The sequence below is a fragment of the Lagenorhynchus albirostris genome, chromosome 16 (assembly GCF_949774975.1).
Source record: "Lagenorhynchus albirostris chromosome 16, mLagAlb1.1, whole genome shotgun sequence".
NCBI classification, from domain to species: Eukaryota; Metazoa; Chordata; class Mammalia; order Artiodactyla; family Delphinidae; genus Lagenorhynchus; species Lagenorhynchus albirostris.
Window position 1 is genome coordinate 77167717 of NC_083110.1, and position 16486 is coordinate 77184202.

The 16486-nt window shown below is 52.1% G+C and overlaps 1 protein-coding gene across 3 annotated transcripts in view; it reads right to left on the reverse strand.

Annotated features, from left to right (window-relative positions):
* Window positions 1-10981, reverse strand: part of CTBP2 (C-terminal binding protein 2) — a 164084-nt gene extending 153103 nt beyond the window's left edge. The window contains exons 1-2 of one of the 3 annotated variants that reach the window (XM_060126789.1): window positions 10848-10981; window positions 9941-10151 (exon numbers count right to left, since the gene is read on the reverse strand). The gene's annotated coding sequence lies outside the window, so the exon portion shown is untranslated. Of the gene's footprint in view, window positions 1-9488; window positions 9509-9940; window positions 10152-10847 lie in introns of those variants that run through there. The other 2 variants (XM_060126792.1, XM_060126791.1) reach the window with 2 other exon arrangements.
* Between the last annotated feature and the right edge of the window lie 5505 nt (window positions 10982-16486).

Consider the following 16486-nt stretch of genomic DNA (forward strand, 5'->3'; position numbering starts at 1 on the left):
TCATTTGGCGAGCATAGCAAAGCCATCCCCAAATGTACTCAAGTCCCAATCAAAAGCCAAAAGCCTCAATCAATTACAGAGAAACCAGAGCCAGGTGGAATTGACTGCTGGCTCCCTTAGTTGCTGAACTCCACCCCCCTCCCCCCCTGCCTCCCCCCTCCCCCGACGCTGTTTCTTGATTGGTGAAACAGTGACTATCACTTCTACCTCAAAGAGCCCGATCAATAGCACTGTGCCTAGCCCTTGAGGTCCTTCCGGTGTCTGGTCTTTGCCGGGACAGCGAGTCTGTGGTCCAGAGGCAGAATTCTCCCTGTGCACCCAATGGGGCCCCCCATCTCCTGAGCCTGCCTCAGGCTTCAGATCATTAACTCAGAAAGTGTAGTGAATTTAAAACAGGCCTGGTCCAGGAAACTATCTAGAAATCCTTCCTTAGCATTAGATTGTGAGATCCCAACAAAAGACCACTAATCAAAGAAGGAAATTAAAACAAGCCAGACTTCTCACAGTCCCATGTGGTCCAGAAGCAACTCTGGGCCTGAGAAAGATACTTGTTTCTGAGAAGCCATCTGAATCCTGGGGAGAACATGCCAGATTCAGGGCAAGCCTGAACCCTCACCTCCCCTCTGCTCTCAGGGCAGCGGGGAGAGCGGCTCCCTCACCAGGGAATCCTGCCCGGTCCTCACTTCCAAGAGCCTGTTCGAATCCCAGCTCTACCACTTGGAGGACAGGGAGGGCGATGGACAAGTCACCCAAGTGTCCCCTGTGCCTGACACCCCACCCACCTTGTTGTAAAGGTCAAATGCAACACAGGCCAAGCGTCCAGTGAGAGTGACAACGACTCTAAGTAAAGGATCAGTCAAGGGCAGTTACAGTGTTACTTTCACAAAAATAAAAGAACTACTTAAGTGGTCTGCGTGGACTTTTTGAGAATCAAATTTAAGTTTGCAAGGATAGAAAGAGCGCAACACACAGAAATTCCTCCACCGAGGATAAGAGGGGTGCAGGGTGGAAAAGCCCCGTTTCATCCTGGCTCTGCACTTACTGCCCCTGCAACCTCTAGTCACATGGCTCATCAGGCCCCACGCCCGGAGAAGCGCTGCAATGTGAGAAGGACGCAGGTTCTGAGGGAGAACGGGGTAGCCCTCGGAACCACCAGCGCGCTATCGGTACTACGAGTAGCAGAGCCAGATTGGAAGGCTGCGGCAGAAACCGCGGCCTCAACGCCGCCCCTGCGACGGGATGCCAAGCCGACCAAGTCACAGCGATGGGGCCGTTTACCGCTTGTCGCACCTCTGCCACCATCGAACCTCCCTGTCCACTGGGGAGTGGGTTGTAGAGACAGGGACAACACGACTCAGGTTTAAGATCCCCGGAGCCCGCAATCGCTGGGGTGGCTCGGGCACGGTCCAGTCAGGTACCTGGTTCTGCTCCGAGCCTCGCCGCGGGTTCGGGACCCACCTCGGTGTCCTGCGTCCTCTCGGGGCTCCTTCCACGTCCCGGCCGGGGGGACTGGGAGTGGCGCGGGCGAGCCCGCGGGTGGGCGGCGGCGAGGGGCGGGACCCCGCACAATGGGCTGCGGGAGGAAGGAGGAAGTGGGCACTGGTGGGGGTAAAGGCCATTTCTATCACCTCTCGACAAATTCCCAGCGGCGGGAAGCAGCTCCCTATTTACAAGTGAAAGGGCAAAGCGCGAGGGGAGGGGCGCTTCCGGCGGAGTCCGGTACTGTGCGGGGGATGGGGTGGGGGGGATAAGTACGCGAGCCTGCGGGGTCCAGCCGGGGGGCAGGGGAAGGAAAAGGCGGGCGGGGCCGCCAGGTAGGCGGCCTTCGGGGGCGGAGCCTCCAGGTGAGCCAGCCTGGAGGGGAGGAGCGGAGCCGCCAGGTTCGCGGGGCCCAGGGGTCAGGGGGACCTCACCTTCGGGCCTGGGGTCCTAGAATCCGGAACCCCAGACGCCAGGAGACCCGTCCTTTTGGCAAGGCCCAGCACTCCGGCTGACGGGGCGCGTTCGGGGTAGTGCAGCCACAGACCACGCCCCCTCAGGTAGAGGGCAGCCAGGTAGGGCGGTTGGCCTTCACCCAGGCCCAACTTTGCCCTCCCCGCAGCAGAAGGTCGTGCAGGAGCCCGGAAGTCGCCCTGCGGTCAGTCTGGGCGGAACGTTGGGGTTCCCGGCGCCCGAGGCCCCCAAACTCGAGCTACAGAAACAGGAGGCGGAGACCAGCCTCTTTATGACTCGGGGGAGGCAATTCAATATTTCATCCTCGCATAAAATAGGAATTGCTCTATTTACCTAGCCAGCAGGAGCATCGTGAAGATTAACGACTGTGAAATGTTTTTAAGATCAAAAACATTGAGACTTTACTTATAGGCACTTACATGTGCATACTGATAACTGTACAGCAAAATATACTCTTTATTGATTGCCCTCCTGGAGCGACTTCTAGCCCATAAGCAGAAAGCACTGAGAAAAAAGATTCAGGTACATCTCTGTGTCCTCCTGAGATACTAATAAGGAATATGGGTAGAAACCGTGGCAGCCACACTGGACCTCCTGCTCCATCTAGGCCTGCAGTGGCAGCTGGAGGAATCAGCCAGCAATGCAGTCCACAGTTGAACGTCTGAAGAAGAGCCGGAAAGAAACTTAAAATATTTGTCACAACCCCTGGGAAGAAAACGCAGCATTCCCACCCCTCAGCTCAGCAGGCAGGTACCCCCACGTGTGGGCCACCATCGGGTCTCTGCTGTTCGGAAAGCTCTGCCCTACCACCCCGGGCCCAGTGGTCAGTCAAACTCAGCCAGTGCTAGGAGCCCAGGCAGCCCATCTGGCCTGGCAGCTCCAACAGCAAGGCCTCCGTGGTGTCACCAGCACCCTGTCCCTCCCAGCAAAGCAAGCCCACGTGACCGGGCAAGGCCGCTCCACTCCAGTCCCCGCAACCATTCTTGGACAGGGTTTTCAGAGCCCCTGAGAGCCCTCCCGGCTCGCTGCGGCTGCAGTCCAGGTGGGCAGGCCCGGAAGCTGCAACACCCTATGGGCTCCCCACCATCCAAAAGGATGTGCAGGCATGACCCCTACCCATTCCCCAGACCCACCTGGGCCTGATCAAGCAGAAACTTTATTTGCACTTCTAGAGCCACCCCACTAAAAACATCCATCAGCAAAAGAATAAAGTCCCAGCCAGAGTTCATTCAGCAGGAAGGGTGCACAAACCGTCTCCTGGCCTCCACCCGCTACAGCAAAGGGACTTCACCTGCTGCTCCTCCAACCCCACACAGACACACACACCTGGTCAGCTACAATACTATCACTTCCAGGTTGGATTCAGGTCATTTTCACCTAACAAGTGATTCTCTGCTAGCCTCAACAGCTAGGCTTCAGGCTTTTTAAATTGCCATATACCTGGGGCGGGGGCGGAGGGAACAATCCCATCAGGCCAGAGGAGCTGACCTCTACGATCTCGGTCTACAGTTCCTTCCAAAGAAACTTCCTGGGATTCCATGACTCCATAATGAAGTTTTTGTTTGTCCTGTGCTGGAAGCCAGATTTCAGGCATGGCTGGAGCGCAGCAGTGAGTTTACAACCCCTTGGCCAGCCCCAGCGCTGCAGAAAAAGACCCACACATCATCCATGTGACGAATTCCTTAAAAAGGCCCTTCCAAGTTTCTGCCACAACCTGGGCTGGGATGAGACACAGAAACGTCGCCACTACTTCCAACCAAGCTTCAAGCCAGTTAATAGTGTCTTTCAAGTCATAATTAAAGATTTACTTTAATGCAAAAAGCAGGTTTCTGAGCACTTGTGAGAGGGAGAAAATCAACAATGTAAAGGAAGGTTTTCTTTGTTTTTATCTCACAAGCGGGATGAATTTTAAGAACCACACCGTTTTGTTGAAAAGCACTGCCTTCCCCCCTACCCCGGGACATTTCTGGACTCTCAGTGAACACCAACCAAAGGTGAGGCTGCCCACCAAGTTCAGGAAACAACAGCTATTCGGGATTAACATCCCCTAAACACCATCCGACCTTGGGGAGAATGCAGGCTCTGTTATTACCCAGGATAGAAGTCACAATTCTCCATAAAAGCAAAAGCATCATTTGCTCCAGGAATAAGAAAGAACCCAACCATTTTATCACAATTTTTGTGAATATTAAGCCACTCCTAGGCAACCATCTGTTAAATTTCGTTACAGAAACAGTTAAAGCAGATCATTTCTAAAACATTCACTCAAGGAGGAACTAGGCTAGATACAGATGGAAACATCAACTGGCCCCCAAAGTTCCAGGCAGAAGGGGCATCAGCCCCCAACAATGGGCCAGGGCTACACTGATCCCACTTCCTGGAGAGGCAAAAAAGAAAGTTAACACGAGCGCCTGGCACTTTAGCAACAGAGTTTTGGCTCCACTTTGGAACCTCAGCTCCCCTGTGGAAGCAGAAAGCTTTGTGAATGGAGGAGGAAGATGCAATACAGAGGAGTTTTCAGAAATGGCAGCACCTGTGCAACAAAATACAAAAATCCAACACTCATTTTAGCCGCACTTTCCCTAACACCACAGACTAAAAACTACTTTAATGTGAGGGGAATAATAAAATAAACACAACTGCTTCCTATGACTTCAGATGCCTCAGTTCCTGGTAAGTGTTGAATGTGATTTCTGAAAATTGCATTTCAGGGGTGGGGGAAAAGTCTGCTTCGTTAACACTTTCTTAGAAGAACCCTACTATCTGCTTTTAGAATCTTTCCTCCAAAAAGCAGATCACTGAGAAGAAGAAGAACACAGAGTTCCCCAGCAGTCCAGAAAAGACCACCTTCTAAGAAAAAGTCTGGAAAGGGAGCAGGCCGGTGGCCCCAATTGCCATGCCAGGCAAAGACGGATGATTGTGACTCTGGTTCCCATCCTGTCTGCAGCTCCTGAAGTTTCTGTGTTCTCCAGCAGTTAGAAGAATGAGGCGAAACTGCCCCTTGGCTCCCATAGTCAACATTCCACACAAACAATGGCCTGGCTTGCTCCCTATTGTACATTCTGTATTCATTTGTGAATCCCATTTTTTTTTTTTTTTGCACAATGTGCAAAGCCCTTCTTTTCACTGGTGCGGTCCTGAAGGTCCAAGTGCAGCCATAATTTAGGCTTGAAATACTAATAATGATGATGGCTAAAAGCAAGCGACAGATGAAGTCCAAACATTAATTTGTGAAGATCATTAGAGTCACACTGACGGCTTTTGGATACTATTGATTAAATCATGATCAAAAGAAACACTGAACACCTTAAAAATGGTTCTGAAGTTTTTAGCAATTATTAAATGTAATTTTCCAAACCCAGAGATAGGTGTGTTTAAAAAAAAAAAAAGAAAAAAAATACCCTTTCATAAGTCTTTGATACATATTCCATCAAACACAGACTTGAATAAAAATTAACTTCAAAAGATTGATTGGGGGGGAAGATTTGCATTTTTCCTTCTTTCCCAGGATGCTGTAACTTTAACCGCAGGAGTGTAAATTAGGACATGCTTACCAGCTGTAAGGGAGAAAACTGATACTGCCCAGGCAGTATAGCCTCTGAGAGCAGATCCATTCCAGCATTTTCATGTGCCTACTAAAAGTCTGCAGTAGTGGAAGTCCACACAAGCATTCCTTAGGTAGTGAAATGCAGGAACATTCTTGGGGAATAAGACACCCCGATATTTCAATACATGGTGTTAAGTACAAGAACTTCTATTTGAAGAGTCAAGCAAACTGCACTCCCATTTTTAAATTACTACAGAAATGTGTTCCACCCTCTGTAATTGAACTATCAGCCAGGTGGTGGAAATATTACAGGAGCTGTGCCCTGCTGAAAAGATAAATTTCCTTTCCCAATCACGTACTATATGAATATATATTTGTGGCCTGTATCAGGGACATGAGACACTTGGGCTGCTGCTTTTCACTGATAGAAAGATTAGTAACAGAGGGACCCAGGTTTGTACTCACATATGTTATGATGACAGCCCTTCTATATTAAAATGACAGTGGTAAAAAATGACAACTGGGGTGGCCATTCTGCTATTGCTGTAAACTCTTTAAATTTTTTCCATTTAGGGAAAGTGTTAAGTGCAAAGGGGATAACTTTGCCTTCAAAAATGATTCATGATGGAAGAGAATTGTTGGCAAATGGCGTTCTGGTGCTAGACCTCAGCGGGGCCGCCCTTTTGGTTTTGAGTCTCAAGGATTTCAAACGGTGCGAGTTATCCTGAACTCTCTTTGCTTTGGCATTTTAACAGTTGCCAGCAATAATATCCTTTCCCAATCCAGCGATGTGCTTGCTCAGTACCTATGTTACATACTCATCCTTCATTTACCTTGTCGCTAGCTACTCAGAACACTGAAAAAGTTGCAGGTTGATTTTGCAGCTTTGTTTGTTGTTGTTGTGGCTGTTTGTTTCACTTCGTCTCTCATTAAAACACTTTCAGGGCTTATGAATAGGATTTCTTTCTGGAGTTTTACAAGTCAAGAGTAAAGTTATTGATTATTCCCTGAAAGGGTAACTGATGGCTAGTTAATAATTATACGAATAGCAAGTTTTCCTGTTTCGTCTTGTGTACACGACCAGATTAACAATGCCAGGGAAAGCAAACTCGACTCCACAGGAACAGGTGTGCCCTGAGTCTTAAAAGGCCAAAATATCTCACGAAGTATGTCACTGGTGTATTTTTACAATGCTAGTAGTGTTTGTTTTTAAGTAGCCAAACTTTTTTACTTTTTTAACTTTAAAGAGACACACTTTGCAAATATTTCTTCACCCAGTCAATGACTAACTGCCAGGCGTAAGCTGCAATTCGAGCCTGGCAAAGAAATACATTTTAGGGACAAAGAGATTTTTTTGCTGCTGTTGTTATTGTTTAAATCACAGTTAAAAAAAGGCAATTTGCCCTGCCCCTCCCCCAGGAGAACACCCAGTTCAGGATGTTCAAAGATCCCAAATGAAATCCTAAATAACAGGGCTCTGAGTTCCAATCTGCAGAGTACGCAGAGCACCCTCCACCTATAGCTTTATTAATGTACAGTCAGGAAGGAGGGAGGAAACATACCCCTTCGCTTTATCTTCCCAAACAGGAAAAAGAATTAAACCAAAAGGCACCATGTCAGGTCCAAAACAAGCTCCAAACCCAAGATTTGTAAATTCCCTCTAATAACTGCTTTCTACAGGGACAAACTGGGGTCCCCTACTCCTCGGGCACAGAAAACCAATCAGTGTCATAAATTCCCTTTGCCTTCAACCCTCACTCCCTTGAACAGGGGACAGAGTGGGGGGAGGGGGCGACCCAACATCAACACTTAACACTAAATCCCTCAATGCTCTACAGAAATATGCTGGCTTCTTTCCTTTGTTTGGTCCTGTTATACTTGATCGAGTGTGAACGATTAAACTGGTTTCATTAAAGGCAAGTGCATTCACAGCTAGCATCCAACTTCAATGGCAACTGGAAGCATATTTTGCAAGAAGGAGGGCCTGCTTTTTTGCTTGAAATCTACCATCTCATTAACTTTTCTTTGGGGGGGGCAGTAGAAAGGGCACTAGGGGTTTTTACCAGAGTGTCAGAGCAGCCCAGAGATCTGATGCTAGACAAAAGGATATTTAGTGTTTCAACTCTGAGATAGTCCCTCTTACTTAAAAAAGAGAAAAGAAATCCTGTTTCAATATTATATTAAAGCTGCTCTTAAAGTCTTTAATTAGCATTTTGAATATTGATTTATAATTGCTCTAAGAAGTATGCTTTGAAATCAAATGATTATGAAAACAAGATGCTTTAAAGCCCCATTACTTCAAAACGTAGAAAATTTATTTTAAAAAATCAAAACAGTGGAATTCTCCTAAGCACATGAAAACTAAAGTTCTACTTTGAGAACCCCAGAGGCAGAACAGCAGTCTCAGGTACTGAACACGGGGTAAATTTTAAACTGCCTTTGAGCCCAAGCACCTAGCTAGCAGAAAAGAGTGTCTTCTCTGAAAGAGTAGTACCAGAGTTTGATATATTTCGCCAAAGTCGGGAGGCAGAATCACTTAGTAAACTAACCAAAATAAACGTCCCCTCCAAATTATCCATGTCAGATAAAAATATACCAGTCTCTACAATATCCAACAGAATTGCAAATAAGGCACTTAGCATTTTAAATTTCCAATGCATATTTATAGAATAGAATTCTCTTGTCTACCCTTCAAGCCACTCACGTCTGACTCTCTAAGAACTTAACCCGATCTCCAGTCTTTAAAAAAGAAAAAAGGGGGAAAAATCCAGAAAGATCTGTTTACCCCGGATAGGGCAAGTGAGCCCGGCATGACGACGCAGGCCACTGCCAGCAGACTCCACCGCAAGGACGCAGACCAAGCGGGAATTTCTACGAAAAATTCCTCCTTTCCCTTGTAAAATACTAAACCCGGGTGCCCTTGGAGCCAACTGCCGCTTGGGCCGCCTCCGGAAAAAGTATTTGAGGGCTGGGCGCACCACACACACTCGCGCGCACACGCAGACTCAGTGTCCGTGACCATCCGCGGCGGCGGAAAGCGAGCCACCGAAGGGAGTATGTGCGCGTGTGTGTCTCGCCGTGGCCAGTGGTGACCGCGCAGAGCTCCCCGGCCCGCGGCCTCCCGGCACCTGGGCGCTGCGTGGGCTGCGGACGACCGGCCACGCCGCGGACCTCCAGCTGGTGAAAGACCCTGCGCGCCCCGGCGCCCGCGCGCCTCTGCCCAACTTGCCCCGGGTCGTTGGGAAGAGCGCGAGGTAGAGAAAGAAAGGCGCTTCTCCTCGGCCGCGCGGGTCCGTCCGGCGCCGCGGAGGACAAGGAGGAAAAGGCGATCGCGGCCGCCCGGCTGCCTCTGCGCCGCGCCGAGTCCCCGCCGCCCGGGTCGCGCCCTCGCCAGACCCTCCTGCGAAACTTTTTCTTTTTGGTTCGCCCCACCCGAAAAGTGCGGCCAGGGCGGGGGAAGCGGGCGGGCCGGGTTCGCGGCGGCGGCGGCGGCGGCGGCGGCGGCGGCGCGTGAGGAGGAAGTGGTGCCGGCGGGAGCGCGGCCGGGCAGAGGAAATGCCCAGCCAGCTCGGCCCCCGCCCGCGCCCGCCGCCCGGCTCGCCCCAGGCCCCCGCCCCGCTGCGACTTTGGCGGGCCGAGCCCGCCGCGGCAGTGGTGGCGGCGGCGGCAGATGTGGCCCGGCTGCCCGGAGGAGCCAACAATGCGGGGCCGGCAAAACAAAAGGGTTCCACTTCGCCTCCTTTCCCGTCTTTCACTTGCGCTCCCGGGGCGCCGCGCGGGATCCCCTGCCAGCAGGGGCCGCTCCCCTGGGGACCCGGAGCCGCGCGCGCCCCGGTTTCCCAGCGGACCCCCCGCTCCCCTCCCCCGCCCCGCAGGCGCAAGGCCCCGCGCGCTCGGACTCCCGGTTCCGGGGGATCCGGCCGTATTGTCCCCGCGGCACGCCGCGCGCTCGGCCTGGGTCGCGGGCGGCCCCCGCGCGCGCACCCACCGGCCTCCGGGAACAGGAGCCGGGGGCGCCTAGGAAACCGTCGCCGAGACGCCGCCGCCGCCGCCGCTGCCCTCCGGACGCCGCCGTGCTCGGGGTTTCTTTTTTTTTTTTTTTTGCCAGCCCTGATGGGAAGGAAGGTGACCGCCTACTTCGCATTCATCAACTCTCATCACAACAAAAATCCTGGCGCTAACGGCGGCCAGCGGGCACGATCGGCGGCGGGGGGCGGCAGGCAGGGACCCCAGGCCGGCGCCCACTCCCGAGCGCCGAGCGGGGACACCGGGCCGGGGACGCAGACCAAAGATGTCCTCGGATGCCGGCTTGGTGTCCTTCGCCCTCCTCCTCCTCCCCCCCAGTGGCGCAGTGAGGCGCGGGCGCGGCGCCCCCGGCCCGCGGCCGCAGGTGAGGCGGGGGCGGCGGCGGTCCCAGCCCTCCCCCGGGGCCCCCCTTACCTCGTCCCGGGCCGCCGGCGTCCACGGCGAAGGGCGCCCACCCGGGAGGCGGCGGCAGCAGCGGCGGCGGCTCCCGCCCCTCCCACCCCACCCGGCGGCGGTGGCGGCGGTGGCGGCGGCTGTGCGGCCCCCCCTCAGCGCGGCATGGCTCCCGGCTCCGTCCCTCGCTCCTCCGGCCGCTGCCAGTTCCTCTGGGCCGCTCCCGGGCCACCTTAAAATGACACACGCACACAAGGACACACACACACAAAAACTTAATCTCTCCTCTCCCCTTCCCTCCCCTCCCTCCCTCCCCTCTCCCCTCCCTCCCTCCCCTCCCTCTCCCCTTCCTCCCTCCCCTCTCCCCCTCCCCCTCCCTTCCCTCCCCTCTCCCCCTCCCCTCCCTCACCACTACCCTCCCTCCCCTCACCACTACCCTCCCTCCCTTCTCCCCTCCCCTCCCCTCTCCCTCCCTCCCCTCCCTCCTCCCTCCTCCCTCCCCTTACCCCTCCCTCCCCTCCCTCCCCTCTCCCCTCCCTCCCCTCACCCCTCCCTCCCCTACCCTCCCCTCACCCCTCCCTCCCCTCCCTCCTCTCTCCCCTCTCTGCCCTCCCTCCCCTCTCTCCCTCCCTTCCCCTCCTCCCCTCCCTTCCCCTCCTCCCCTCCCTTCCCCTCCTCCCCTCCCTTCCCCTCCTCCCCTCCCGTCCCGTCCCCTCCCCTTATCTCCGCTCCCCACCCTCCCCTCCCCTTCCCTTCCTCCTCCTCCCCCTGCCGCCGAGCCTCTTCCTACTTCCCCACCCACCCCACCCCCTTCCTCCGCCCACCCGGCTCCCGATCGTCTCCAGCCTGGTCCCGGCCCCGCGCCCGGCCGCAGGCAGGGGGCTGCGCTGGGGGTACCCGGCCCGCACACGCCCCGCGCCACGCTCACCCCCAAGAGGATGCTAATTCCAACTTGGATCGGGGGAGGGAGCGTCCTGGAAGCCGAGCGCCTCCCGGCTATTTGCTTTTCTTTATTTGTTTTCTCCTCCGGGGAAGGAGGAGGAAAACGGAGAGAAAAGGAAAGGGAAAGAAGCGGCGCGGCCGCGTCTCCCGGTGGCCGCCGGCTGCGCAGGAGCGAGGCGGGAGGCGAGGTGAGGGTCGCCGCTCGCTCACTCCTCGCTCCTTTTTTTTTTTTTTTTTTTTTTTTTGGGCAAAGGCGGGGTCTCTCTTTACAAACCAATGACACAACCCCACATGGGCCGGCCTCGCCCCCTACAGATACTCTTCACTACAAATCGCCTCTCTCGGGGGATTAGTGGCTCCGCGAAAGTGCACACAGGCGCGGCGGGCGGGCGAGTGGGCCGGGCGCGGCGGGCACTCCCCGGCCTGGCCCCGCCTGGGAGGCCCTAGCGAAGCGCTGGGGCCTCGCGGGCAGGGCTGGGGGTCCAGCTGCAGCGGCTGCGAATCTGGCCCTCCCTCCACCCTCCTTCCTCCTCCGCCCCTTCCACGTGGGGCCCCGGGCGGCCGGCCACGTGGGGGGACGCGAGTCCGCGCGGGCCTCGGCACGGCGCCCCGGGGTGGCCCTGGCTCAGTGGGGCCCCCGCCAGGCCCGCGGCGCCGACCTGCCCCCTTCCTGGCCCCGCGGCTCCAACTTCCTCCCGGGCCCCTACGCCGGCCGCTTCTGTCTTCTCAGGCCCGTGGGGTCAGGCGCGGGCCGACCACAGGGGGCACTTGCGCTCCCCAAATCCGGATCCGGGAGACAGTGCCCGCGCCTGGCCCGAGGGGCGGAGATGGCCGTGGGTGCGCGCGGAGGGAGCCCTATGTGCTGGAACTTGCAGCGGTAGTGTTCCCTACCAGAAGCAAAACATTTTTTACACATTAAAAAAAAAAAATGTTCCTTCCTCTTGCCTGAATCTCATCGGGGCTATTTTTAAAGCCTTGCCTTGGGTGGGAGGTCCGGGCCTCGCGGGACGGAGGCGATCTGCGGCCGGGGGGCCCCCAGAGTCGGGGACCTGGACTTGCGCACAGCTCCGACGCCCCAAGGTTAGTGTCTGGACACCAAACCTGGAATCCAGGCGGAGCGCCGGCCGCAGCTAGACTAACTTCCATGCCCGTGACCCGCGGCGTTGGAACTCGGTCTGCAGAAGGGAGCCAGCGGCTGCGGGCTGGGAGGGCTCTTCTCCCTGCTCCCCAGAAGCCCCCAAACTCTCATCTCACATCCCTGAGATCGGCCGCGCGTCCTCCGAGGGCCCTTGTGTGGGCTGAACAGAGCCCTTAGTCTCGATCTGCTTAAAAACCATATTGAGATGTTATGAACTGGACTGAGGTGTTGAGCAGGAAAGGCGTGGGGAGGGGTGTGAGGTCCGGCCTTTGCAGGCCGCAGGGACTGCTATTCCCAGAGCCGAATCTCTGGGTTTGGCCTCCCACGTACCCGGAGTGCACCACACCCTGTGAATCAGAGGAAACAGGCTGGAGCCTGGGGGCCAGAGAAAGGACCACCAAATCTCTGAACCCTTTTCTGCATCCCAAGGAGCGCTGCTCTAGGCCTCTCGGTCTGTTAACATTTTAAAAACTCCTACGCCGGCTCACAGCAGGAAGGAATGCGCACTGCTCGTTTGCTGAAGCGCGCCCAGGTCAGCCTGCGGGACCAGCTTTGCGGGGGCCCTGACTCCGGATGACCGCTTTATCATCCAACAGATTTTAAACCCCTACTGAAGACCTCCTAGAAGTGATGGCAGCGCGGAACTAGGCATTTAACACTCGCTAGTTCACAAAATTCGGTTGCTAAAATGTCCGAAGCTGGTTTTCTACTTGGCACTAATAGGCCCCGGCCAGGCCGGCTGAGTGGCTCTTGAGTGGCTTATGCGGTTCAGTTGAAAAACTGCCAGACCCGCGCTCTCAGTGACCTCCGTCTTCTGGCGACCCCGCATCTCCAGCTCTCGCCTCTCTCCAGCAAGTTTTGCCTCAAAGTCATGGCGCCTGAAATACTTCTCGGTTATACCCTGACCCCGCCCACCCCCAGGCTACTGAGGTACTATTATATGCTTTTCTCTGTTTCTTAGGCATTATGGTAACCATAAAGATTTTCTGCTTCCTTATTTCACAGATGATCTTTGGTTCTGAGTGGCCCTCTTTTCACCCAGAACACACTGAAAGTCAGCTGGCTTTTCCTATCACTTGTTCAACTTTCACGTCTACTATGAATTTGACCTTAGAAAATACTGAGTTCTTTGTTTTGAGAATGTTATTAAAAAAAAACAAAAAGCCATCCTCGGAGCCAAAAATTATTTCTCATATATTGCCCCCAACATGTGAGTTATTTCAAACTCCATTTTAAAATGAGCAAAGACTTGAATAGACATTTCTCAAAGGAAGATATACAAATGACCAACAAGCACAGGAGAAGATTTCCCTAATTATTAGGGAGATGTAAATCAATGCCACAGAAAGATACCACATCATGTCCATCGGGATGGCTATTATCAAAAAACAAAACAAAACCCAAAAAAACAGAAAAGAATAAGTGTTGGTAAGGATGTCAGAAATCAGAAAACGTGTGCATTGCTGGTGTAAATATAAATTGGTGCAGCCACTGTGGAAAACAGTTTGGTAGTTCCTCAAAAAGTAATGTAGAATTTACTATATGATCCAGCAATTCCAATTCTAGGTATATACACAGAATAATGGAAAGCAGAGTCTCAAGCAGGTATTTGTACACCAGTGTTCGTAACAACAGCCAAAAGGTGGAAATAACCCAAATATCTATCAAAGGATGAATGGATACACAAAATGTGGTCTATACACACAAGGGAATATTACTCAGCCTTTAAAAAGGAGAAATTCCAGCACATGCTAAACATGGACAAACCCTGAGGACATTATGCTAAGTGAAAGAAAAACAGAACCAAAAGGATAAATATAAGTTTCCACTCATATGAGGTATCTAAAATAAGCAAATTCATGGAGACAAATGAAAGAGATGACTAAGGGCAGGGAGGAGGGGAAAAAGGGAAGTTGTTTAATGGGCACAGAGTTTCTATTTGGAGTGATGAAAAAGTTCTGGAAATGGATGATGGTGATGGATTGCACAACAATTGTGAATGTGCTTAATGCCTCAGAACCATACACCTAAAAAGGGTGAATCTTATGCATATTTTACTGCAATATAAAAGAAATGGGGACTTCCCTGGCGGTCCAGTGGTTAAGACTGTGCGCTCCCAATGCAGGGGGCCCAGGTTCGATCCCTGGTCAGGGAACTAGATCCCACATGCCACAACTAAAAGAGCCCTCATGCTGCAACTAAAGATCCCGAGTGCCGCAACTAAGACCCGGCACAGCCACATAAATAAGTAAATGAATATTAAAAAAAATGTTGCAAAGTAGCTTTTGTCTCACAAACCTCTTAGTTTATACTTCCTACTATATATAAAGGTGGGGTTTTTTGTTTGTTGGTTGGTTTTGGGGTTTTTTTTGGCCGAGTCGCGCAGCATCTGGGATGTTAGTTCCCTAACCAGAGCACGGAGTCTTAACCACTGAACAGCCAGGAAGTCCCTAAAGGTATTTTTCAGTAAGGAAAAAAACATTAAGATAAAGACAAAACATTTTGTTTTAAATTATATTTCAGATAATTTATAGAATAAATACCTTTTACTAATTTTTATCTCTGCCAGTTACCTTTATAGAATATAGTACTGAAATGCTAATTTTTCAGTACTCTCCATGCTTCCTCCCATCTAATCCTATTTAACTGGTCAGGTTCAATTTCTGGTGTCCCAACATGGATTTGGAAAGACACAAAAAAGAAGAGTCACAAAAATAATAATAGCGGTAACAAATGTTGGTCCATGACTCACTAGGGTGCCTGGCACTGGGCTAAGCCCTTGACATGCATCTTTAATCCTCATAGCAGCCGCTTAAGAGAGATGCTAGTATTATCCCCATTTTACAAATGAGAGAAAGTGAGGTTCAAAGACTTCATGTGACTTCCCCAAGGTCACACTGCTGGTGAGTGAGGAGCTGGGGTTGGTCCCCTATCTGCCTGATTCTGTTTACATACACATATCTTCATTATTAGTATAGATTCAGAAAAAGTGAAATTAGTTATTTTTAAACTGTATTTTTAGCTTCTCCTTATTTGAAAGTTTTTTCTTTCTTCGTTTGTTTAATAATAAGCCTTCAATCTAATCTTTAAAGGAAAAAAGTAAGGAAAGCCCCCCAAATAAATGTGCTGTCAGACACTGGTTAAAAAAATAACAACAAAGATGGGTATATGGCATGGTGGATTTTAAGGCTCTGAGGATCAATTTCAGAACAACAATCAAAAGCTGTGATAACAAAAGTAGAAAATAAATGGTTGCTGAGAATACGGGTTCCACATACTACTTTCATATCAAGGAAGAAAAAGCAATATAAAGAGTTCAAAAATGCTGCATCTAACACTGCTTTTGGGGGGGGTTGTTTTTGTTTTTGCCTTGTAAAAGATCTGTAGTCACTTTTTCCCTGATAATCTTGGTTAAATAGAAAAATCCAATCACCCAGGATACTTCATTTGTTCAGGTAATCTTGTTAATCAAGCTTCTGAAGTGGGAGGAGTTTGAAGTGTACACACTGCCCTGGGATGTACTGTAGAAGAGGCTTTTCCTTGATTCTGGGAACTCAGCTTACTTGCCTGGGAGCCTCCAGACCGGCTTGACGTTGCCATTGAAAGGCAACTTTGTGTCTTCTGGCTTGATTCTGTTTCTTCTGGGTTAACAGGTCTCCTTTGGCACCTCAAGTTCAAACTCCTTAGCAGAGTGATTTCTCCCCTTGTTCAAGGAGTCTCTCTCCTTTCTGGGTACATGAATTTGGGATTCGGTAAGGGGCATTTTCCCCCAACGCTGTGGGGGGAGGGGTCCTCTCTCCAGTGGCAGGGCCTGGCCCAGAGGAGCCCCGGTACTGCAGTATGGGAGCAAGTGTATAGCTCTCAGCACAGACAGGGCAGAGTCATTTTTCCTGTGGACTCAGCTGTTCCCTGCTGACCAAGCCTGGCGCAGCTGACCCTTTGAGATGCTGCCTTGTCCTCCATAGCACACATGACCCGCCCCAGCCCCTCCCACAGGGCCACCTTCCCCCATGGATGCACTGTACTTCTTAGCTTTCAGGTACTTTCCGTGTCCACCAAGAAGCCATGGGTTCCATCCAGGTCACACAGTGCGGCGGGAGCACCCCTCCCACAGGCCTTCAGTCCAGTCACTTGCCTCAGCACCACCTCCTCCCTCTACACACATGAGGGGAGGGGACAGGCAACAAGAGCTGGTCCAGATTCTTCCTCAGGGCATGGGAATTTCTGTCATTTCTGCTCTGTTCTGTTTATAAATACACACATACGTACATGGCATCTTTCCTGAGGATCTGAGGGTTTGCTTTTTCACAGATAATTAAAAAGTGTAAACCACCACGATTCCTCGTCGCCTGGCTCATAGGAAGCTCAAAGTCAAATGTTAAGTCCAAGGATGTCAACCAGCCTATTGTCGTGTTCCAGGAAGCAACTTTTCCTTCCTCCGTGAAAAGTGATTGTGAACTTGCTCCGAGAGAGGACTGGTTTGTGTT